The sequence below is a fragment of the Pinus tabuliformis genome, chromosome 4_1 (assembly GCF_031772625.1).
Source record: "Pinus tabuliformis cultivar Carrire ecotype Pingquan chromosome 4_1, CPIR1, whole genome shotgun sequence".
Taxonomy (NCBI): domain Eukaryota; kingdom Viridiplantae; phylum Streptophyta; class Pinopsida; order Pinales; family Pinaceae; genus Pinus; species Pinus tabuliformis.
In genome coordinates, this window is record NC_142303.1 from 661,386,583 (window position 1) to 661,413,431 (window position 26,849).

Genomic DNA, 26,849 nt, shown 5'->3' on the forward strand with positions numbered 1-26,849 from the left:
TCTTTGAAGAAGGAGTGGGCTGCTCGCTTTATGCCTTCAGAATCTTTAACCACAGTGTTTTGATAGTGAATTTCATTTACTGTTTTGAAGTGCTTGCGTGCTTCAGCTTGCTTATGGAAGTAGCTTGTATTTTTGTCTCCAGCCTGTAACCAAAGATTTCTGGACTTCTGTCTCCAGAACTCTTCTTCATCCCTACTTGCTCTATGGAGATCTTTTTGCAGCTCTACTTCTTTTTGAAGAAGGATTTGAGTTACATTGGAATTCTCCATTGTTAATTGATGGCCTGCTAAACTGTCATGCATCTCCTTTCTTTTGGCGGTGGGAATTTTCAACCTTTTAGCCCACTCCTTGAGCTCCCTTTTAAGTCTCCTCATTTTTCTTCCCACACAAAGAAAGGGGATCCTTGAACTTGCTGGTTCCAGGCCTCGGAGACCACCTCCTAGAATCCTTCTTGATGAATCCATAGAGAACTGAATCTAAAGGGAATGGGGCCAAGATTTCCATCCAAGGAGAGCTCAAGCAGAAAGGGTTTATGGTCAAAGGTGTAGTTCGGCAGAATTTTAGAGGTGACCATTAGACCACAAGTCAAGAAGGACGATTTGACTAGAAATCTGTCCAGACGAGCAGCAATGTGGCCGGGGCCTATCGTTTTGTTTGACTAGGTGAATTTCCCAGATGTGGGCTTGATATCCTCTAATTCCCAATCTAAAATGAGGTCTTCAACAATCTAAAATGAGGTCTTCAACCCATTCTCTAGCTGGGTCCCTGACCAGCGAGCCCCCCTTTTTCTCTTCTGCAGCTAGCATAACATTCAGATCACCTGCAATAATAATATTTTCTAGGTTGTGCAAGAAAAGATAGGACTGGAGCGAGTCCCAACAAATTTTTTTCTCAGATGGTAAGACCGGAGCATAAAGATTGAACATACTTACTTGGTGGCCAGATTCTTTATGGAGGAGCTTAGTGAGTAGCCAATGGGGGCAACATTCTTCGTGAATCAGATCATATTTGGAGCTGTCCCAAAAGGAGGCAATCCCTCCAGAGGCGCCTCTAGCGCTGACTGCTCTCCCTTGGCCTTTATGCCAGAATGCTTTGCTTGCTTGGAGGAGTAGAAGGTCCTCCAGTTTTGTCTCCTGGATGAGAAGGATTTCAGGCGAGTACATCCTTACAATGTCTTTCAGAGCTTCTTCTTTCAACCTACTGCCTAACCCTCTGCAATTCCAGGAGACGTATTTCATTATTTACTGGCTTGGAAGGTTGTGGCTCCTTTTGGAGCTTGACCATGCTTGCGCCTAGATCTGGTATTCATCATTCCTTTGAGAGTTTTCTGAGAGCCTTGGAGAACATCCAGATAAGTTTTTTCCTCTCTCTGTTTCTTCTTGGACTTTCGACCCCTGGCCGACTTGATAGGAGTGACTTGCGAGCTGTCTGAATCTGAGACTCCATCTTCTGAATCTCCCTCAGAATCGGAGCCCAGACTGATGCGCTCCTCGTTTTCTTCTTTTTCCCCTTGTTCATCCTCTAATGGAGGAAGAGTTGACTTTCCCTCTGCTTCTTTCACTTTCTTCGATGGGTCTTTTGGTTCCTCTTGGGTTCCAATGGCATCTGTCTTTACCCCAGAGGAAGAACCCTCTTTTGGAACTTCTTTGGATTTGGTTTAGGCCGGGGCTTCGCCAATGGCCCTGAATTTTTCTTCTCAGTTGGTTTTAGGACTACCTTACCCTTTTTGATTTCTTTCCATCCTTCTTCATCCACTTTGTCCCCGGTTGGAGCTTTTGGGCAATTTCGTTGGAAGTGTCCATGTTCATGACAAGTTCTGCATTTGAAAGGCAGTTGCTCGTAATCCAATTTTTTATATTGATGCCATTTTCTGACTGTAAGTTTTACCGCTTCGGGCAGTCCAGCTTCCAGATCGACTTCCACACACATTCTTGCGCAAGTATATTGGCTCTTGTTATCTGCTTTGTCAATGAAATGGCCTAGTCCATTTCCAATCTTCTGCAAGGTGTGATAGCTCCAACAATGGATCGGAAGATTGGGAAGCCGGACCGAGACTAGGACCTCTTTAGGGGTATCGATTGAGGGATCAAATTCGGGGGTCCACTTATTAAGATACAGACCCTGATTTCCCATAAAATACGGACCGTTTCTGAAAACCAAATCTCAATCTTCTTTGGAGGTGAATTGGAAAATGAAATACCCTCTTCCGACAACATAGCAGATCACATTGTTTTCCAATTGGGGCCTCCAGTTGCGTTGGATCTAGTCATCTGTTGTTTTTGTAGAGGGCCAGCATCCCATAAATTGTCCTACCAACCCTCTGTCAGCCAGGGCTAGGGCGATTTTTATTGGTTGGTCTTCTGGCAGGGCGATCTCAGGAATTTCCTCTAGTTTTTTGATGAATTTCAGGACTTCTGGAATCAAACGTTTCTTCCCTTTCTGCGAGAGCAATCTTCTGAATGCTTCTTCTGAAGAGATTGGTGGGGTGGGAGAAGGCTCCCCACCCCCAAGTGCACTCCCAGACGCGGACGTTGTGCCAGCAATCGCATTGGCCGGAGGAGGGAGGTAGAGCCCGATTGCGGGGATGCCGGGAAGGATTGAGAGCCCAGCAGCAGGGGCTGCCAGGCAGGGGGCCTACGGAGGGCCGCAGGGGCCAAGGAAGCAGGGGCGCGGGAGCTCCAGTTCAGAACGCGCGCGCAGATCACCCTGAAACTCAGCGTTGCCCTCCATTTTCATTCGAAGTGAAATATCGTATTAAACATAGGTTTGATCTAAAGTGGTCATTGTATTAAATATAAAGTTTTGTCTTAAAATATTTTTGTCTCAAAATGCTTTTGTCTTAAATATAAAGTTTTGTCTTAAAATAATTTTGTCTTAAATTGTTTTTGTCTTAAAATAATTTTGTCTTAAACTATTTTTGTCTTAAATATAAAGTTTTGTCTTTAAATTTTTGTCTCAAACTACTTTTGTCTTAAATATAAAGTTTTGTCTCAAAATATTTTTGTCTTAAATATAAAGTTTTGTCTTAAAATATTTTTGTCTCAAACTACTTTTGTCTTAAAATATTTTTGTCTTAAACTATTTTTGTCTTAAATATAAAGTTTTGTCTTAAAATATTTTTATCTCAACCTATTTTTGTCTTAAAGTTTATATTTAAGACATATCAATTGATATTAATTTTTAATGTAAAATAACTAAAATAAAAAATGAGTTTTTGAGACAAAAGATTTCTTTGGTCTTAAAAAAATGTCTCAAAAGTGCCCTTGGTGTAGTAGTGACATAGAAGATGAGAGTGTGAAAAAACTAATAGTACGAATCCAGAGAACAGCGATCATATCCTCCTCATCTAGCTTATCTTCTCCATGCAACGACAGCAGAACGTCAACAAAATCAGATTGATCACCTGTTTCTTTGTTCCGCTCTACACGTCGGTGCTCTTCGATGATATTTCTAACGAAAGCTCTCACACGCGGCACAAGGTGGCGCAATGAGCATGGATTCGAAGAGGGTCCAGCGGTCGCAGCCATGGTAGATGATCCGCCCAGTTGAACGCTCCCAACAGCTCGAAACCCTCATCCACCATCTCCCACACCTCCTTCACTTCTTCACAAGTAGAAGTACATGACATATCGAACCTCCTTCCAAACACACTGCCCATGATATTGTTCAGCGCAGCTCCTTGCAGGTGTCGTTGAACCCTAACAACACCGCTGGACTGACATTCCTTCTGAATATCAAGAAGCATTCTGAGAGCATCGGCCTGGTGAGCAGGCTCGTGAGTAGCGATTCTACGCGGAGCGAAAAGATGCGTGGAAGAAATTCTCCTGAGCAGCCTCCAGTAGTCCCCATTGGGTGCAAATCCAATGGCCCGCCCAAACAACAACTGTTGTGCAGATTGCTTGAGGGGTCTGTTGGCAAAATGAGGAGAGCTGAGCAGCTCTTGAGCCACTTCAGGATCCGATGTAATCACAGGGAGCGTGGAGCCTAAGCTAAAGGCCATAAGCTTCTTGTGCCATGAAGATGAGCTAGATATTTGAGCTTCCGGTGAGCAAGACCAATGCTCATGTCTAGCATACTTCCGATGATGGGCCATCCTTTGGGACCAGGAATGGGTACGCCGCCCGACCTCCTGCATCTCCCTGCCCACGCACAGCCTCTCGGGATCAACCAGGAGGCCAAAACAGCAGATACAGCAGCAATAAGCAGTGCAATATAAAGATGCCACTGACACCATCCACAAACATCGTCAGAGTCCAACGACAAATGACTGCAACCATTTCTAAAGAGGAAGAAATAGAGCCACCACCCGCCTCCTGCAGAGCTCCCACGATTCTCCATCTCAGAAATGGATGGCAAATACAAAAACTAATCAGCAGCAAGAAGCCATAGATATGAGTGCATAGAATGTGGAGGGGTTGAAGCAGATTTATAGCTCCAAGGGTTCGATTCCACGGGAAGAGAGGGAAAAGCCGGTAACTGTAAAAGGCAGATCCCGAAACATCTATTAAGTCAATACCATTCATCCGTTGGAATTCAAAGTGGACGCACATGCACTTGGCTGAAACATTTATTAAGTCGATACCATTCATCCATTGGAATTCGAAGTGGACGCACATGCACTTGGTTAATGCAATTGGTTCAATTTTGGGAAGATTTTGGTGATTTGAGTTTTTAGAATGGATTTTGAATGTCTCAGCCGTTTTTTCTTTTTTCTATGGCCTTGACCCTATTGCTAACATTAGAAAAAACAATTCCAAAACTCACTGGCAAATTTTTGGAAAACAAAAACATTAGATTCAGACACAAAATAATTGCCGATATGAAATTGTGGTATGCTTAAACTACTCGTGTACTTTTAAATTTCTAGGGTATTTGAATTTCCATAAATGCCAACTAGATTTCTTATAGAATGAAAAAAACTGAGTGTCTACCAAGGCGGAGTTCCTCCCCGGAAGGCCAAAAGTGGTCAAAATCTAGACAAAAAAAATTCAAAAATTCTTGTAGAGACAATATTTTAATTTGATGGTGGAAATGGATTCAGCACCATCAAAAACTCCCGGGTCACCTAAAATTTTGATCTTTAACCACTGTAAAAAACTTGCATTTACAAAAAACTTTGCCAGATTTTCTAAAAATATGGACTGAATTTCCATGAATTTCAGGGCAAAAAATCCCCCTAAAAGTAAATGTTGAAAATTAAAAATTAAACAAAATTATGATTAAATAAATTTTATCATCTATATAATCTTCTTTTCATTAATAAATTATAATTATTTTGATTAATCATATATTTTCTTTTCTAATATTTAAATATTTTTATCTTTTGTATTTTTAATATGTATACATGGGTAATATATAAAAAGTTCTTCCCGGATGCGGATGTGTAACATTGCGTTCTATACGTGGGCGGCTTGGTGGGTTGGCACGTGGCTTATTACCACCACCATCCAGCCTCGCGTGATGCCAGTCTTTAAGTCTTCTGCTAACATCTTCAATGTTGCGTTAATGCAGCTCGTCCCTCCACACCAGCCTGCAAGTTCATCTATCATGGCGCCCCTCCAAGAATTCATTAATGCTCCTCCCCTGCGCTCATGTTGTTCCCTTGCTGCCGTATAGCCTTGCTCTCGAACCAGCCCAGGGAAACATTGTGCTCTGGAACGTTGTGTTGATTTATCACCGGGATTTCATGTTTCACAAAGCCCATTCCGCAAATTCAATTGTCGCTCGTCCTTGGTCTTTCCCAGTGCTCCTCTACGAGCTGAAGCTAGGCCCCTTTCAATCCCCCCCTGCCTTCACAATACTGCTGCCTTTTCAGCACCTCCTGCTCTTTTCATTATGCCTATATTGTGCCAGAGAATGCGCTACAGGAGGGGAAGTTCCCGTGGGCGAGTTATCCACCAGCCATCCTCCTCTACTTCGGTCTCCTCGTCTTATTCCTCGAACTTCTACTCTAACCGCTATCCCGTTACCAGGAGTGGTTGTGGATGGGGTTGAGGGCAACATAATTCAGCAGTGTACTCTCATAATTCTCAATCTCACACCGCTCGTTTTCAGTTCCCTTGTACACTCAGTAATTTCTCCTTCATAGCTTCAGTCACCATTGAGCTTCGAGAGGATACTTCTAGTCTGGTTGCTATGACACCAAGGGTGACTCTAGAGACGAGGGCGGAAGATAAGCATGGCACTTCTCAGATTGACAACAAGCAGAGTAAGGATCCTGGTGGCACTGCAACCCAGGACATGAACATTCAAGCTGGTCCGAGCGTCCCTACTGGTGGCGGTTCTTCAGGCAAAGAGGGCCATCCCTCTGAGGATGAAGATCCCTACAAATATGGGTGTCACATCATTGAAGAGTCGCCTTCCACCTCTCATGAAGCTTAATCAGGTCTGCGTCCAATGGTTTTTGATTCTCTGTTGCTCGAAGGTGCTCAATTCCCTCCTGTTTTATAGTCATTATATGCTCTACAGTTCTCATGCTCAGACCTTTTTTCTAAAGTTAAATTGTCGGTTTCCCCTTTGTGGGCGGCATTCTTCTTACTATGTCTTTGGGTCTCAGTTACGATTACAGTTGTTTAATGGGTTAAATTTCAGTTTTGAATTGGGCAGCGCTTCCCTGTTTATTTGTATGGGCCCAGTCAACCTGTTTTGGTCTTTGAATTACCTCTGGTCAGTCTTCAGTTTCGATATTGGCATACTCTGTTTCTATGAACTAGTCATGGTCATGGTCCTAGAAGCTCTTCTGGTCATTCTTCAGCAAGTCTTTTTGGTCAATGTTCAGCTATGTAATGTGAGCATGGCGCATCTCTGGGCTAGACTTCTCAAGGCCACTGCCTCTTTGTAAAAATAATTTTGTATCAATATAGGAGTAGACAAATTCAGAAAATATATATATATATAAAGTTCATCATGTATATAATTTTCTTTTCATTAATAAATTTTATCATGTATATAATTTTCTTTTCATTAATAAATTATAATTAATTTGATTAATCATATATTTTCTTTTCTAATCTTTAAATATTTTTTATCTTTTCTATTTTTAATATGTATACATAAGTAATATTAAAATTGGAAAAAAGGAAATAGCAAATTTTATTACAGCGTTAAGAAAAAAGAGTAAATTTTATTATATACAAAAATACATGAGAGTAAATTTTATTATACACAAAAATACATTACTGAATCAATTTAGTACACTCTATATTAAACAATCAACATATTACACTATGTACTATGTGTAGATTTGAGTGCACTCTTTATTTTTACGAACAAGGGGAAATGGTAGAGTAAATTTTATTATATAAAATAATATATTATCATAATAATATTTATAAATATATTAAATTGATAAGTATTTTAATAAATTATTTTAATTATATAAACATTAAGTGTAAACAATATTTTAGTATTATTAAGAGAATGTTTTACTTTTAATTGTTTTTTAAATATCAATATGGATTTTATTTAGTAATAATTAATAATATTTATATGGAGAGATATTTTTGTTTCAGAATAAAAAAAGTGAAATTTTTAATTTAATTGTTAAGAATTATCTATAAAATATTCTTATTAATAATTAGAGATAAAAACTAAGGAGCCATCTACCAAGACAAAATTCCTCCCCTAATCTAGGTAAAAAAAATTCAAAAAATCTTGTAGAGACAGTGTTTGAATCATGTTTTTTATCGTGGAAACCTTTGGGCCACCTAAAATTTTGAAGTCCTAGAATCTAGGTAAAAAAATTCAAAAAATCTTGTAGAGACAATATTTGAATCATGTTTTTTTATCGTGGAAACCTATGGGGCACCTAAAATTTTGAAATTCAACCACTGTAACTTTCATTTACAAAAAACCGTATTTTCTCAAAATATGGCCGGAATTTCCATGACTAAACAATCAACATAGTACACTATGTACTATGTTTCCTTTTAGAATATGCAGATTTGAGTGCACTCTTTATTTTACTAAGCAGGAAAAATGGTAGAGTAAAGTTTATTATATAAAATAATATATTATCAAATCAATGTAATAATATTTCTAAATATATTAAATTGATAAATATTTTAATAAATTATTTTACTTATATAAATATTAAGTGTAAATAATATTTTAATATTATTAAGAGAATATTTTACTTTTAATTGTTTTTAAAATAGTAAGATGGATTTTATTTAGTAAAAATTAATAATATTTATATGGAGAGACAATTTTGTTTAAAAAAAAAAATTGAAAATTGAAAAATTAATTGTTAATAATTATCTATAAAATATTCTTATTAATAATTAAAGATAAAAACTAAAATTTATATCAAATACTTGTTTTAAGAATTATATTTTTTACTTTTCCAACACATTATTAATAAATAAATGTTTTATGATATAAATTTATATATTACATTAAATTAAAATATAGTAAAAAAATACAACTATAAAAGAGTAATGTTATTGTTATTTCCCTTCCAAGTTAATTGTCTTTGAAAATAACAAATTCATATGAAGTTTTTATAATTTCATTTTCAACGTGAAGAGATCTCATGTATGATAAATAGGTTAGTTTTTCATAAGCTTCATCTAAATGTAAATTTTTACAAGTTAATTATAATTTTGAACATGTCCACCACGACCATGATGGAATAATGTTGTCTAGATTTCCTTGGAAAACATGTGATGAAATCCATGGAAATGACCTCCCATTTCCACTCTGGAATCGTAATCAACTGTAGTAATCTGCCTGTGTGCTTACATTCTGCTTTTACCTATTGACGATCCAAGCATCTAGCCACAAACTCCGCCACTTCCTTCTTTAGATTGAACCAATAATAAAACGTTTTCACCATTGTCAATGTCTTCTAGTATCTTGGGTGCCCTAAATATGGTTTTTCATGGAATTCTCGCAAGATAGTCGTCTTGAGCTCACTTTCATTCAGAACATAGATCTTGTCCCTAAATCTGACCAAACCATCCATTGTGAAATGATAGTCAACATCCTGATTACTTGTGCCATGTTGTAACCTCTGCCTAAGATCCATTTACCTGTCATCCTGTTGTCCTTCCTGTGAGATCTGATCCTATAAATATGTCCCATAATAACTCATAGTTGTTATATGATTCACCTGCACTCTCCTACTAAGAACATCTACAACCCTGTTTTCCTATCCCTTAATGTATCGGATCTTAAAATCAAACTCACTAATCATGGCCAACCATCTAGCTTGCCTGAAATTCATATTCAGTTGGTGAAACAGATACTTCAATCCACCATGATCGCTCATTAATACAAACCTCCTACCAAGAAGATAGTGCCTCCACATCTTCAATGCATGACTAATCGTCGCCAACTCAAGATCATGTGTCAAATATTTATGCTCGTGCTCATTCAACTTCTATGACTCATAGCACACTACATATCCTTCCTATATTAAGACTCCACTAAGTCCTCTCTTGCAGGCATCTGTACACACCGCAAATTCCTTGTCTGGATTTTCAATCTTTAGAACTAGAGTGTTTGTCAACAACTACTTTAATTGCTCAAAACTTGCTGCACATTCCTCGGTCCATTCAAATCTCTTACCTTGCATCTGCAGTGACGTAATAGGATATGTAATCCAAGAGAATTTCCAGATGAACATCCTATAATAACCTACTAGATCCATAACTGATCTTACCTCATCCATGTTTCTAGGAACTAATCACTCCATGATCGCTCTTATCTTCTCTGAATCCATTGTTATGCCTTCCTTGGAAACAACATGTCCCAAGTAATGTACTTTTGTGTGAAATAAATTTCATTTACTAAGCTTTGCATACAACTGATGCTCTCTTAGCAATTTCAACACTATTGCTAAGTGTTCGACGTGCTCTTCCTCATTCTTAGAATATATCAATATATCATCAATGAACACAATGAAAATCTTGGCCAGATAAGGATGATACACACTATTCATCAAGCACATGAAAGTAGTTGGAGAATTAGTCAAACCAAATGGAACTACAATAAACTCATAATGCCCATACTAGTGTTATAGGCCATTTTGTCACATCTGGTCAATAGGCCTTCAAACAGGATCAATTCACATCCTTCAACATATTATCATCATTATTGCATAAAGCCCTAAGCATGAATCTCCCTAATTCCTGTGTTTTTCCCCTTGACTCCTTCATTTTAGTGATTTTAAGGACCAGGGAACCCTGCATAACTGAGAAATTGTGTTGCAGTGCAGACTCTCCTTCTCTCAAGTTGTTATGCAGTGCACCCTACAAAACTGTGGGGGTGCGATGATTCTAGAAATTTGGGAAAAAATAATAAAAAATATGAAGCTTTGTCTTCCAAAATCTTTTAGAGGTTGTTTCAACCACTTACCTTGGATAAACATTTGAATCCTGTCTTATTCCACCTTGGAGAAATCACCATCTTATCCCTTGCGCTATCCTCCCATCACATTTTGATCTCAAGCCTAGATTGGTAAGTGGATAAGAATTCATGAGTTACCTCTCCTTCCTATAGATTTACCTCATTCCACAAGGATTTGGTTGGTTGTTGTTCGATTTTGGGGAGTGATTCTACCCTTATGTTGATGATGTGAGAGATAGCTTTACATTCATTAGGGTGATTAGAGGTGCACTTTATGACAAGGAAATGACAATTGAACTTGGACGGGTGCTTTTACAGGATCAAAACCTTCTTATTTTTTGTAACACTCCATTTCTATTAATGCAAAGGGCTCTTTGTTTTTCTATATATGATGTTATGGTGTCATATATTTCACTACCATGTTGATCTATTGAATAAAGTGATTATATGATGCTACATATATTTTTTGGATCGTTTGATTGTGTTATCTCACTGTGTAGGTTCTAATAATAACAATCGAAGCTAGATTTGGAGCATTCAAGATAAGGAAGGAGCGAAGCATACGAAAAATTCCAGGTAGGCTTCATCTCCTTATCTATTTACTTTAAGGAAAACATTAGTCCCTTTGTATTTTTGTTGTTTTAGGTGAGTCCACCAAGCATAGGGAAGATACTTTTGTCCACAGTCATAGATTTTTCATAAAAAAATTGGCAAACACTCCATCACCACTCTTATATTTCCGAACTCACTAATATGCCTTCCTAGGAAATAATGTAACAATCTATCATCAATGAACACAATGAAAAGCTTGGCCAGATAAGGATGAAACACACTATTCATCAAGCACATGAAAGTAGTTGGAAAATTAGTCAAACCAAATAGAACTACAATAAACTCATAATGCCCATACCTAGTGTTATAGGCCAATCTGTCACATCTGGTCAACATGCCTTCAAACAAGATCAATTCACATCCTTCAACATATTATCATCATTCTTGCATAAAGCCCTAAGCATGAATCTCCCTAATCCCTGAGTTTTTCCTCTTGACTCCTTCATTTCAGTGATTTTAAGGACTAGGGAACCCTACATAACTGGGAAATTGTGTTGTAGTGCGGTCTCTCCTTCTCTCAAGGTGTTATGCAGTGCACCCTCCAAAACTGTGGGGGTGCGATGATTCTAGAAATTCGGGAAAAAAATAATAAAAAATCTGAAGCTTCGTCTTCCAAAAGCTTCCAGAGGTTGTTTCAACCACTTACCTTGGACAAACATTTGGATATTCTCTCGACCTACCACGAAATACCTGATAACAAACCCTCTGCACTGCGCTACTCTATTGCACCTTCCCCGATTGACAAGTCCACTCCCTGGGCCTTTTTTCATGGGGCTACACAGGAGAAAGGTTGTGGGTTGGGGGGGGTTCATTCTGCATATAAATGAACAGCATTATTATAGTGTAAAAATGGAACTTGGAGGTGGCACTAATAATTACGTTGAACTCATCACTCTTCGTCATCTATTGCATTTTTCACTGGGACATGAATGCATCAATCTGCAGATTTTTGGTGACTCAAAAATCATTATAAACTTGTTCAACAATGTCTCTGCATGCCATGCACACACACTTATACATATTTTGGATGAAGTGATATTTTTCAAATCACAATTTAACAGAATCACATGTCATCACATTTACAGGGACTACAACCAAGGCACTGACCGACTTTCCAAGGAGGCCGCGATATTACCCAGAGGACAGTGGCTGATACAGGAACAATTTGAAGCTGAGCAGTACCAATATTACCATCGGCTGTACATAGATCAAGCATATCATAAGGTAGACAGGCCCTAGTTACATAATTTTTGAATATTTTTTTGGCCACAGATATTGGAACAGTTTTTTTTATTTACTTTTGTATATATCTATGCATGATTCACAGCCTTTATTGCACTCGTCCTGCGTGGCGAACATCATTGTAATTATTTCATATATAGCACTTATTTGATTACCCTGTGTGGTAACGAGAACAACAATAGATCTTTTTGAGACATGATTGTACATACCTACATAGACAAGGATACAAGACTCACTACATATGCTACTCTGCATTTACTATATGTAATTTTTCAAATATAAATGAAAGATTACAATTTTTCCTGTGGAAAAAAAAAACATCATTGTTGCATAAAGCCCTAAGCATGAATCTCCCTTATCCCTGAGTTTTCCCCTTTACTCCTTCATTTCAGTGATTTTAAGGACTAGGGAACCCTCCATAACTAAGAAATTATGTTGCAGTGCAGTCTCTCCTTCTCTCAAGGTGTTATGCAATGCACCCTCCAAAACTGTGGGGGTGCGATGATTCTAGAAATCCGGGAAAAAATAATAAAAAATCTGAAGCTTTGTCTTCCAAAAGCTTCCAGAGGTTGTTTCAACCACTTACCTTGGATAAACATTTGAATCCTATCTTATTCCACCTTGGACAAATCACCATCTTATCCCTTGCGCTATCCTCCCATCACATTTTGATCTCAAGCCTAGATTGGTAAGTGGATAAGAATTCATGAGCTACCTCTCCTTCCTATATATTTACCTCATTCCACAATGATTTGGTTGGTTGTTGTTCGATTTTGGGGAGTGATTCTACCCTTATGTTGATGATGTGGGAGATATATTTACATTCATTAGGGTGATTAGAGGTGCAATTTGTGACAAGAAAATGACAAGTGAACTTGGAGGGGTGCTTTTATAGGATCAAAACCTTATTCTTTTTTGTAACTCACTCCATTTCTATTAATGCAAAGAGTTCTTTGTTTTCCTATATATGATGTTATGGTGTCATATATTTCATTACCATGTTAATCTATTGAATAAAGTGACTATATGATGTTACATATATTTTTTGGATCGTTTGATTGTGTTATCTCACTGTGTAGGTTCTAATAATAACAATCAAAGCTAGGATTGGAGCATTCAAGGTAAGGAAGGAGCAAAGCATACAACAAATTCTAGGTAGGCTTCATCTCCTTATCTATTTACTTTAAGGAAAACATTAGTCCCTTTGTCTTTTTGTTGTTTTAGGTGAGACCACCAGGCATAGGGAAGATACTTTTGTTCGCAGTCATAGATTTTTCATAACAAATTGGCAAACACTCCATCTTCGCTCTTATATTTTCTGAACCCATTAATATGCCTTCTTAGGAAATAACAAGTCCCAAGTAATGAACCTCTATCTGAAAAAATTGCATTTTCTAATATTGGCATATGTTTGATTCTCCCTTAGTAATCCCAACACTCTTGCTAAGTGTTCGACATGCTCTTCCTCATTCTTAGAATATATTAATATCTCATCAATGAACACAATGGAAAACTTGTCCACATAAGGATGAAACACATTATTCATCGAGCACATGAAAGTAGCTGGAGCATTAGTCCAACCAAATGGAACTATAGCAAACTGATAAATCCCATACCTGGTCCGGAAATTAGCCTTATAGATGTCCTCTTCTTTAATGCATACCTGATGATATCCGGATCTCAAGTCAATCTTCGAGAACACTGTTGCTCATTTCAACTATTCGAACAAGTCATCAATCCTCAACAATGGATACCTGTTCTTGATGGTCACCTTGTTTAACTTCTTGTAATCAATGCATAGCCTGAGAGTACCATCCTTCTTATTCACAAACAACACTGATGCACCCCAAGGAAATACACTTGGCCTGATGTATCCCTTGTCAAGCATTTCCTTCAACTACAACTTGAACTCTAATAACTCTGGTGTGCTCGTCCTTTATGGTGCCTTTGATGTTGATGTTTCCCCTAGTACCAAATCAATATAGAAGTTCACTTCTCTACGAAGTGACAGCTTTGAAATCTCTGCTGAAAACACATCTTGAAATAGATGCAAGATCGGGTACCTCTTCATAACTTCTGCATTCTCTACTTCCTTACCTTTATCACTAAAAATATGCATTGCAATTAACACACACTGTTTTATGTGATTGCATTTTCCTACATAACTGTCACCATTCTAATTGATGTAGCTTTCTTACAACCCTGCAAGATTCTTTGTTTTCCATTGTCATTCAAGAATTCAATAGCTTTGTCATAACAATCCAACTTAGTCATGTGAAGATACAACCAATCCATACCCAAAAGCATACTATATGATCCCAACAATAGTACATTCAAATGTGCTAAGGTAGGCATAACATTCAACTCGAGTGTACAAACTCTTACCAAATGACAAACTCTCTTCTTTGTACTTGTAGCCAACTACACTAACCAAGATTCTACATGGACTTCTTTATTCAAACCTCACTTATCCACCAGGTCAAGACTTACATAACTATAATTAGATCCAAGGTCAATCAAAATAGAAACAACTTGATCCCAAATCTTACCATCCATCTCGATAATATATTAATGGTGATTCGCCTGCCTATTATCCAGCACTGCATAAATCCGTGGAATGCTCTGCCCAACATCCCCAACTGTCTGCGCATCCTATGCACTATAAATCTAAGGCCTACCACCCTGATTCTGCAGACAAACTCTCTTGAGATGATCCTTACCACATGTCAAACACTATAACCTTCTCTTACCATCACCTTTATTCTGTTGTTCTCTAGGCTGAGGTCCATTAAACTTCTTGTAAGGTGATAAATTTTCTTTCTCTCCTGCATCCCGAGGTCTTTTTTGTTTTGGCTGACATTTACCTTTAGCTTTCTCTTTCCCTTTCCAACCTTCATAAGACTCTGTCTTGCACTTTTATTGCTCACAATAGTGCTTCAGTTTCGCAATGACTTCTTCAAGTGACTGAGGCTCATCATACTCAATCCGATCTTTAAATGCTAATGGTAATCCATTGAAAAAAATATGAACTTTGGCTTTTTCATCCTTAAGATATGATACATACCTCAATAACTCCAGGAACTTAGTCGTATACTCCTCATCCGTCATAGATTCCATCTTTAGCTCACATAATTCCTTGGATTTTTTATTGTAGTACCTCTCCTGACAAGTACTTCTTCCTAAAATGTCTCTTGAACTCATGCCAACTCAACTCTTTTGTCCGGATGTCTCTAACCCGCTTCACATCTTCCCACCACATTTTTGCTTTCCCTTTAGGCTGAAGATACCTATTTTGGCCTTCATGTTCTCCATGTAATCATGGAACTCAAAGAACTTCTTCATATTGAGTAGCCATGCCTCTACATCCTCTGACTTCCTCAAATACCCATTAAAGGTAGGTGGCTTTTCTTTCTTGAACTCGTCCTATAAATATCCCTGGTCACTCCTCTTGTAAGGATGATAGCGATGATGACCATGATACCTGTCTAAACCAAAACTAGAGTAAAGCTTGTGTCCATTGCCTTACCTATCAGGTGTATCCAAGAACCTACCATCTCTGATCATGTCATCTCTGTCTGACATGTTCCCACCAAGATACCTGCTGCCATAGACTCAATTAGTCATGTTGCCCTATCCATGAGTGATGTTAAGTGGTCTGTCTCTCTACAAGTCTGACAAGATCTGAGGGATGACTGCATTAACCTCTGGTTGTTTCTCCTGTGCCTGAATGATTATGTCATTATCCTCTTTGATACTTCTTATTTTCTTCCTTCAAGTATAACATGTCAACTTAAACCAAAACATAACATTATCAATATACCTCAGTGTAGTTTAGGGGAGGATATCTCATCTACAAGATCAACTAGATTAGCGCAACAGATGTATAAACATAATCATAGCATTATATAAAAATCGTCTCAACCATCATCCAATTAGCAAGCATGACTATACCAACCACATACCATGACCTCATGCATGACAACTATAACCATGTCAATGTATGTATAATGACGTATAGACACTGGCATGCATAACAAGTGTATAACTGACAAGAACTCACAACATATACATCCAACAACAACACCATCTACTTTCACATGGCGACACAACTACAACCATGCCTACACAACAAGCACATAAACCACAAGAATAAAGAACACATATGCAACTAACATGTATGCATGACCAACACATTCCGCCCATCCAGTCCAAGGGGTGAACCTAGCTCTGATACGACTCTGTAACACCCTCCTCCCACATTTACCCAAGCTAACCGGTCCACTAGGGTAAACATGTGACAAAGAGTTACATGATGTGATTCAACTCCCCATGTACAATTAAGGAAGTGGAACCGACAAAAATAAACAATTTAACCTTTCTCATAAGCTATACAATCTTTAGGAGACAACCAACCCTTCCAAGTTCCCAACCCCTAAGAACACAACTCATTTTGTTGAGCTAGACCCCTAGTCGCTCCCGTGACAATCCATGCATGCGACTAAGAGCCTCCAGCCACTCCCAGAATAAGGCATGCATGTGACTGTGGCCTTCTTTAAGCAATTATGAGCTAGTGACCCCAAATTTTGTGCCACTTTTTCAGGGCCAGGTCTCAAGCCTCTGCTTAGAACTTCATGAAACTTCCAGAAATGATAAATAATAATTAATTAAGCTACTAATGCAAACATTGGTACAAGGACTTGAGTTGACCCCTACTATCCATGTTAAACATTTCGTCAAACATATCACAAACATGTAACCTACATGTCATAACCACAGATCTGAGTATAGGGGTCTCATACTTATCTAAGAATCGTCAAGAAGAATTTATGCCTTATCACAATAACTGCATTATCATTTATTAGGTCATACATTCATTATTCATTCATTTCCTAATCAAAACATAATGAAAGCCATGACTAAGATCTGTCATAAAACCATGCCTATAACCAGAAAAACAGCAATGATAGAACAACTATTAAAACCACATATTAACAAGTACATTTACACATGAAATACCAAAGGAAAATGATTTCTTATTAATGTATGTGTAAGCCAACCAAGACAGGAACTTCCAAGAACCACCCCACCATAGATTAGGTTGAACCAAATCTTTCTATAAACTAATCACCTCCATGCCATATTCCAAGCATGAATGTGGGACTCACAACAGAACCAATCAAGGCTTCCTCGAGCTTTACCATATAACCACCGAGGGATTCCGAGGCCTAAAACCATCATCAATACAATTAGGCTTTAACGCAATCCCATCAGATCACTGGGCCCTAAACAAGCATGGATGCCTCTGAATCTTTAAACCTAAACCGTGAGGAATTTGTCTATCTCCACCTCTAGGATTTAACATATTTCCCGACATTCACGAGTCAAGGATTCCTAGGCCCATTGAGGTTCCACCCTCTAGGATTTATCGTATATCTCGCCATTCACTGGTAGAGGATTCCGAGGCCTAACAAGGTCATACACAATCAGGCTTTACCATAATCCACCTTCACCGTCCTAGGGATTCCTAGGCTTGTGTTTCTCCCCTTGCACCACCCCACTCAGTTTCGAAAACCATCGGGCAATCCAGCTCAACCAAAACAAGAGAACCCCATCACACCATGGCTATCCAGAAATGGAAAGGCAAGGTTGAAAACCACTGTCACACCTGGCAAAACCCATGCCAAAGATAAGAAGAGAACCAAAACACACATGCATGTACCATGCATGCGAAAACTAGCAAGGAAACCATACATGCAACTCGATACCTGCAAGTAATCTCGCTCTTCCTTTCTTGATCTTTACTTCTCTTTTCTATCTTGTCTTTCTTTGCCTTCCTTCCTCCAATGCTAGAGTGCTCTAAGAATTCTCTAAGTGCCCAAGAGTATGAGAGAGTAAAGAGAATAGAGAGAGATCTCCAAAACTGAACAGTCTAAAGGTTGTGAATTGATCCTCCAAAGCATTTTTACCAAAGAGACCTCTATTTTCTTCATTTTCCATTATTTTCCTTCATTTTCCTCCTCACATGCAACCTGTGATCTTTCACCTTCATGTTTTCCTAATTTCCCTTATATTCATAAATAAAATGTCAATTAATGCCACTTTTCCTTTGCAAACACTTTGTCATTGCCTCTGCCAATTTCCCTGGCCATAATAAACCAAATGAACACCCACACTAGGATGTTTTGCTCAACATTAAGCTTGGTTTATGTGTCCCATGACCTTTGTTATTATTTTGCCTTTATTTACTTTATTTCATGGATTTTTGACAAGGGATGTTACATATTGTTAAAGGCTCGACTATAGTAGTTCTAGCTTGGCCTTGGGACATTAAAGGGGCATTTTGGGTCTAGCCCGCCATATATAAAAATTTTGAAAGTAGAGACCTGCACCAAATAAATAAAATATTTTATTGTCCACATGACATAATATAATATCATATGAACTTTTAAAAGAGATAAAGTAATTAACAAAAAAAAAAAAAAAAATTGAGTAAGATGTTTAAACCTTATAGTAACTTTTCAAAAACATTTCAACATAGGATATATATATATAGAGAGAGAGAGAGAGAGAGAGTAAAATATTCAATGTTCAAAAAAATAAAAATAAAAATAAAACAATTGAAAGCTAAAAGAAAAATAAAAAATATCAAGTTATTCTAATTAGAGGGAGATGTCTAATTCATTCCCTTCTTAATATCAAATTAGTATGTTACATCTAAAAGTGTTCATAATAATAATAATAAATTTCATATGATGTATCAATATATTCTTTAATATGCAAGATTAACCAATATTGAAGTATACCTAAAAATATATTAATAACAAAAAACCATTTTAATATGAACAATGTAGAGATAAAATGTCTCAATGCACATGTTACATTATTTTACGTTTTGGTTCTTTTTTAAACGTAATTTTTTTTTTGTCAATTTTCGCTAAAATCCAACAAAGATTTTTTGGACTTGCAAGTTTAAGTTATGCACTCTATATAGTACTCAAAAATAAAATGTAAATAATGTTGAGATTACACATTGTGTATGTCTGTGTAGAGAGAGAAAACCATTACAGATTCATTCAGAACTATAAAGGGATGAGAGGGATGTAATTTTTTTTCAAATTTTGCATTCTAAAAGAAGTTTTCAGCTAAAATGTTTGGATCTATAGTGATGGTAACCTAGTGATCTTTTAACAATTCCTATTTCTAATATCTAATATATAATATAATTAATAGACTACCATAATATTAACTTTCTACTTACATACCAATAGTTTATATATATATATATATATATATATATTATTTTTATATATTATATTATATATATTAATAATATAATATACTATAATATAACCTAAAAATTATATATATAGATATATATATATATATATATATATATATTAAGTTATATAAATCTAGTAATGTATAATTTATATTTTATTAATTTATTCATGTACTAATTCATTTATAAATATTGTTATATATCTAATATAATATTTTTTATAAATTATTTTTTTATGTTTAGGGTGTAATATAATATTTTTTATATAAATTACTTTTTTTAATTTCAGGTGGACATTTAGGTTTTGAATGATGCTTTTGATTCTCTGTGCACACTATTTAATTATTTATATTCTCTCCACCATTTTTCGGTCTTGAAGATAGACTTAGCTAATGACTCTGAAACGTCCACTAAAATCTTTAAATCTATAGATCTTTCTCGATGTATTAAAAATTACCCAATGTTGAAAGAACCTTACATGTATTTACTATATTTTTCATGGTCTCTCACTCTTATACATTATGGTGATTTTTAACTCCATATTTCTTCATGGGATACTGGAGTCAACCATTTTGGAAAATTATTCAAGGAACTAGAACATGAAAATATTAGAGATATGGTCTCGATTCTAGCCATGTTATGAAAGCTACTTGATTATGAAGAGAGTAATGATCTATTTCAATCTATGACAACAAACAAACTTCTTAGTGTTATCCATTCTGGAAAGAATGAAAATCCTAGACGGGATGACTAGACCACAAAATTTTTTACTATTTTTTTTGTGGTCGGGGAGGATCAACATCAAATCATGGAGCATATCCGCGAGCTTGGGCATATGCCTAGCCTTTTTAACTCCGCATTCATCACCCTCATCTCCCTCATCTCAAAGGTAAACTATCCCAACAACTTTAATGATTTTTAGCTAATCTCCTTTTGTAACAGTTTATACAAAATTATTACCAAGGTGAAGGTGATCATTACAAGACTAAAACCATTATTCTCAAGGGTGATTTTATTGCAACAATTTGGTTTTCTAAGGTAGGTTAATTCAGAAAGAAACTGGATATGCTCAAAAAGGTATCCACATGATCAAAACAAATGGCAATCCTCAAAATTGATCTTTCTGAGGCATATGATTGGTTCTCTTGGACTTATTTAAGGTTGTTGCTTCTACATATGAGCTAGTGTACCATTTAAAAACTAAATTATGGTCTGATGATGTCCTCCTCTTTTGGTGTCTCAATTTTTGTAATCGCAATATTGGAAAATGAATTCAACTCTATTAATAATTATGTAAATTTTATGCATAAATACAACAATGTAACTGTTGGATTCAGTTTCCAAGTTTCTTGGACATGCATTAACTTTCCACCAAAACCATGACGGATTAGGTGGCTAGCATTCCCCCCCTTAATATGAAGGGGTGTATATGAGATTCAAAGAAGAGAGCTAAAATGCAAAAATGCATGACAACCAATGGTTGAATAACCTCTCTGAAATGATGGTTTTTAAGAGAAAACCACAAAAAGGCCCAAAGGTAGTAGAACTCGAGGTCTCAACCAGTGGTGGTTTAAATATGAGCACCAACTCTAGAACTATCAAAGAAATTCCTAAAACAATTCCTAGTCTAGCTAGAAGATGAAGTCTTCTACTGGTGGAAGTGCTTCCTAACAAAAACTGTAGTAGAAACCAAAATCTTATGTAGGTAATGGTTTAACGAATGACACCAAAAAAAAAATCATTTTCATGGGCATTGTTGTGTCTCTGGATACAACTCTAAATATGGCAATGGTTATCTCTAGTTGTACGCTCAAATAGTAGGTTCAGGTTGTGGCTCAGGCTCGATAAATCTTTGAATGATCAATCGTCGAAGATGCTAACTTACCATAATCCCCCCCCCCCCCCACCCGTGTCAGATACCTTTGAGAAGATGATGAAACCTTTGTTGCAAAACTAGTCAATAATCAAGAATAAATTCTGTCAGGCCAGGTAGTAACTCCACAAAGCAAAAACTGATTCGTATTATTCATTCAATCAAGTAGGTCTGTTATATACATGAGGGAGAGACTGTTCAGTTCATCTCCCGATGACTGTTCACATTTCTCATTTATTTATTTACATATATTTACCCAATCACAAGGATTAGGTGTCAACATTCCCCCCCTTAATCTGAAGGCATGTTGGTGAGTCCAAGCATCGTTCTGAATCGTTCAAGCTTTTCTCTTCCAAGCGCTTTGGTGAAGATGTCTGCAATTTGCTCATTTGTGGAACAATGGCAAAGATGGATTGTTTTGGCCTCAACATGATGTCGAATCAGATGATATTTAGTATTGATGTGCTTCGTTCAATCATGGAACTTTGGGTTCTTTGCCAACTTTATTGCAGAGGTATTGTCAATCATGAGTGGAGTTGATTGTACTTGTTTTACCTGCAAATCTTCAAGAATTTTCCTGAGCCACACAATTTCTTTTGTTGCTTCAGCTGTTGCCATGTATTCTGCTTCTGTTGTGGAATTTGCTGGAACTGATTGTTTGCGTGATCTCCAGGAGACAGCTCCTGATCCAAGACTCGTAGCATATCCTGAAGTAGATACTCCAGTTTCTTTGTCTCCATCAAAGTCTGAATCAGAGTATCCAATCAAGCTGAAGTCGTCCACCTGTGTATACTTGATTCCAAAGTCTTGAGTTCCCTTCAAGTACCTTAGAACTTTTTTTGCAGTAGACCAATGTCCCTCACAAGGCTTTGCATAAACCTAGAGAGGATTCCAACAGCAAATGAAATGTCTGGTCTAGTAGTAGTTAGGTAGTTGAGACTTCCTACAAGCTGTCTATACTTTGTTGCATCCTAAAATTCTTTTCCTTCAATATATGTGAGCTTTAAGTTTTGTTCCATTGGAGTAGTAAGAGGATTGCACTCTGTCATGCCAAACCTGTTCAACAAATCTCCAATGTATTTCTTTTGAGAAAGAAATATGGACTTTGGATGTTGGGTTACTTCAATGCCAAGATAGTAATGAACATAGCCCAAATCAGTGATTTCAAAACTTTTCCCCAATTCCTTCTTTATGGATGCAATGTAGCTTTCATTGTTCCCTGTCATTAAAAGATCATCTACATATACCACAAGATATACAACTGTTTTGCCAACTTTCTTGACAAATAAAGTTGCATCATCAAGACCAAAATGTTTGAAATTGAATTTCAGAAGATGCTCAGTTAGTTTTTCATACCAGGCTCGCGGTGCTTGTTTGAGGCCATACAGGGACTTCACAAGTTTGCATACTTTATGTTCATGTCCTTTCACAACAAATCCTTCAGGCTGGGACATAAAAACATTCTCTTTTAGATCTCCATTCAAGAAAGCAGTTTTTAAATCCATTTGATGGACTTTCCAACCGTTCTGAGCTGTTAGTGCAAAGAGTGTCTGGATGGTAGCCCATTTTGCTGTGGGGGCAAAAGTCTCCTCATAATCGACCCCTTCCTTCTGTGCAAAACCTTTTGCCACAAGCCTAGCTTTGTGCTTGTCAAGTGAGCCATCAACTTTATACTTGTTTTTGTAGACCCACTTGCAGCCAATTGGTTTGATTCCTAATGGAGGATCAACCAGCTTCCAAGTGTCGTTCTTTATGAGGGCATCATACTCCTTTTGCATCGCTTCTTTCCATTCATCATGAGAAGCAACTTCTTTGAAGGAAGTTGGTTCAAAATCTATAGACAAGTTCAATTCACAATCATAAGAAACATCCATATCAATAGGTGAATTAGAGTCATCTACATCACCTCCATTTTTCCAGTTTGAATTTCTGGTTCCTGTCTTTCCAACCTCATCAGGATGAACACTTTCAAGTGTCTTTGTCAGCCACTTTGGGGGACCTTTCTCAGATGGTCCAGGCTGCTCCGTTGATTGAGTTGGGACTGAATCAAGATTAAGTCTCCCAATTCTATCAATTACATCACTTAAAGCATCATCCGTTGTTGGAGTTTCATGCAGGGGAGAGTGTTCTTCAGAAGAAGATTCCACATGTTGATCTAGTATAGGAATCCCCCCTTCAAGATGTGGAATCTGATTATCAAATTCTTGAAATTATTTTGCTTTTGCGAATCTATCCAAGCGATCAAGTTGCCGCTCAACAACATTGTCAGTTTTGGATGATTCAAGAAAAATTATCTCTAGATACAAAAAACTTCTTATTTACTTCATCATAGAGACAATATGCTTTGAAGGTGTTTGAGTACCACAAAAAGATACACTTACGACTTCTAGCACCAAGTTTGTTTCTATGTACCTTTGATATCAAGGCATAACAGGTGGAACCAAAGACCCTAAGATGCTTTACCGAAGGAACATGTCCATACCACATTTCATATGGAGTCTTGTTTCTTATAGCATTAGATGGACATCTATTCTTTATATATGCAGCACATAGAACAGCATCAGCCCAAAACATTATCTTTACATTTTTGAAGAAGAGCATGGATCGTACCATGTTTAAGATTGTTTTATTCATTCTTTCAGCTACACCATTCTATTGGGGATTATAAGTCATAGTTGTTTGATATTTGATCCCATGTTGGCGAAGATAGTTTTCAAATTCATTTGATGTGTATTCTTCTCCATTATCAGTGCGAATAGACCCAATATGAGATTGTGCATCATTTTCAATCCATTTATGAAAATTCTTGAATGTTTGAAAAGCATCAGATTTGTTCTTCAATAAATAAACCCAACACATTCTGGTGTAGTCATCAATAAATGTCATGATATATTTATTTCCATTTGCAGAAGGAACAGGCATTGGACCACATAAATCTGAATGAATGAGTTCAAGTTTCCTATGTGCTCTTGAATGTGAATCATAAAAAGACTGTTTTCTATGCTTTCCTAGAATGCAAGCATCACATTGCTTAAGTTTTCTAGGAATTGTAGGCAAACTAGCAACACCATTTTTCTTCAATAAGCGGGACTGTCATAATTCAAATGTCAAAATCTAGCATGCCATAATAAACTTGATGGAAGTGTACCTTCTTCATGATGAGAATTGTCTGAGAAATGTTGTGCATGAGCAAATGTTCCTTGCAGTTTGAGAAGCCTTTCTTCTTCTATTCCCCTCATGACAAGTGAGTGGTCAGATGATTTTCTTCCCTCAAGCTTGTCATCAAACATATGAATGGAGTGACCTTGCTGGCGGATGTGGACCAAGGACAACAAGTTTCTCTTGAGCTATGGGAGATATATAACATGATCCATAATAAAGTCTGGAAGACCAGGCAGTTTAAGCCTGATTGTGCCAAGCCCTGATGGCTTGATTTTTTATTGATCTGCAAAGTATACTGCTCCATCAACATTGTCAGTGAAATCTTCAAAAAAATATTTTCTATGAGTCATGTGACAGGTTGCTCCTGAATCAAGCAACCAATCATTTTTCCAAGAAGCAAGTGAAGCATTAAATAAATCTTCATTTACTCCAATGTTACATTGTGCCTCAACATAATGAGCGGATTCAGGGGCTTTATTTTTGTCTGTATCATCAGTTTTACCTTTCTGTTGATTTCTTTTCTGCTCAATTTTGTCCCATGGTAGCTTGCATGTAGAGGCATCATGTGATCCATTTGTTTTGCAGTGAATGCAGTGAAAATTTGTCTTTTCTCCTCGAGAGTCTCTACCCCCCCTGCCTCTGAAATCTCTTCTACCTCTTGCTCTGGAAGAATCTTGAGCAAGATTATCCTCTCTATGTGCAAGAAGAGTTGTCTTCTCTTCCAAACCCTTCACTTTTTCAACAAACTTCTCCATTATAAAATTTGAACTGAGCCCAAAAATAATTACAGTATTCCTATGACTTTCCAAAAAATGGAATCAAGTGCAATCATGCAATATATGTCATGTTATCAACAAACAACATAAGCCCTAATGCCATCATTTCATACAACTTCATCCGTTCAAAACTGCGATGTAGGAATGAGTCATGGCTTCTTTTAAAGTTCGGACAACAGATTGATCAGATAAAAAGACTTTTTTTTTGAAAAGGCGCAATCTAGTTAGTCAATACCAGCGTTCTTCAAAGCAAGGCAGCAGCGTTTATATGGAGCAGAGAGCATCAAGGAAAACACTGTGACGCTGTCTATGGGAAACGATTTTGGTTGTTTAATTCATATCACAGTCAATAATCAATCATTTACCGTGAGCTCTACAAAGTTGGAGCAGCAACGGCATCAACCGCGAGCTCTACAAAGTTGGAGCAGCAACGGTCGATACCCTTTCAACTTCTTCAAAACTCAATTAACATATGACAACCACAAAAAAAGGATCATACGACTTATATTCAGCCCGTACGACGATGAAGATGAATAAATAACCAGCTCTCACCGTAAATTCCGAATCTGTGAAATGCTTTAATGAAGAGACAAAACGCTTCCGCTGCGCCACCATGTCAGCGTTCATACACGTCAACGTGCACATTGTTGTAAGGCCTCGACATCTTCAACCAATTCAGAGCTCTAGAATTACAGAACTTAATTGCAAGATTGCCGATATTTTTTTTTCAGAACTCGAATATTAGATTAGAGCAGAGATTGCTACATCCAAGGCAGACAGAGCATGATGAATGAATTTGTCAAAAAAATATTTATGGCTGCGTATATGTTCAAACAGTACATATGGCTGCGTTCAAAAAATATTTATGACTGTGTATGTGAGCAGAGGTATCATACTATTATAGTTTAAACACCATCAAAAATACCATTTCGAGTGGCACCATCACTCTTCCGCTCCGCCACTAGAATGAGGTCTCGGTTCATTTGCATTTGTTAGCGCTCAAATGGTCGGCTCTGTTGCACTCTTGCAATTTCCGGCAAACAGTCTTCTCACCGCAAAACAATCTTCTCGCTTCACGTCGGGTTCACCATGTTTATCCGAAACAACTCTCAATTCCAATGCAAACGATCCTGACACTCCAGCGCAGGACCTAAGGTGAAGACCGCCGTCTGTGGGAATAACGCTACTCCTGGTATCAGGTGAGAGCGAGTAATCAGAATAGGGAATCAATTCATGCAATGGAGGCAGCAGGCACAAGTCAGGGCATTTCAAAAAACTTTAACACACAAGACAGTGCTTGTTAGGACAACGCCCTTTTTTTTTTTGAAACATTTGGACAGTCAGACAGGATGGACAACGCTGGATAGTGGAGGGCAGTATGGACAGTATGGACAGTGGGGCAGCTACCATGTTAGGAGCAGCTAATTTTATGGAGGAGCTGCTCAGCTATATGGAGAGCAGACAGGGAGTTACAAGGGACACAAAAGCTAAAAAAGGGTTGGCTCTGATACCATGTCAGGCCAGGTAGTAACTCCACAAAGCAAAAACTGATTCA

The 26,849-nt window shown here is 37.3% G+C and overlaps 1 pseudogene; it reads right to left on the reverse strand.

Annotated features, from left to right (window-relative positions):
- Positions 1 to 2,420: 2,420 nt before the first annotated feature.
- On the reverse strand, positions 2,421 to 4,338 carry LOC149177843 (cytochrome P450 78A4 pseudogene; annotated as a pseudogene).
- Positions 4,339 to 26,849: the final 22,511 nt, after the last annotated feature.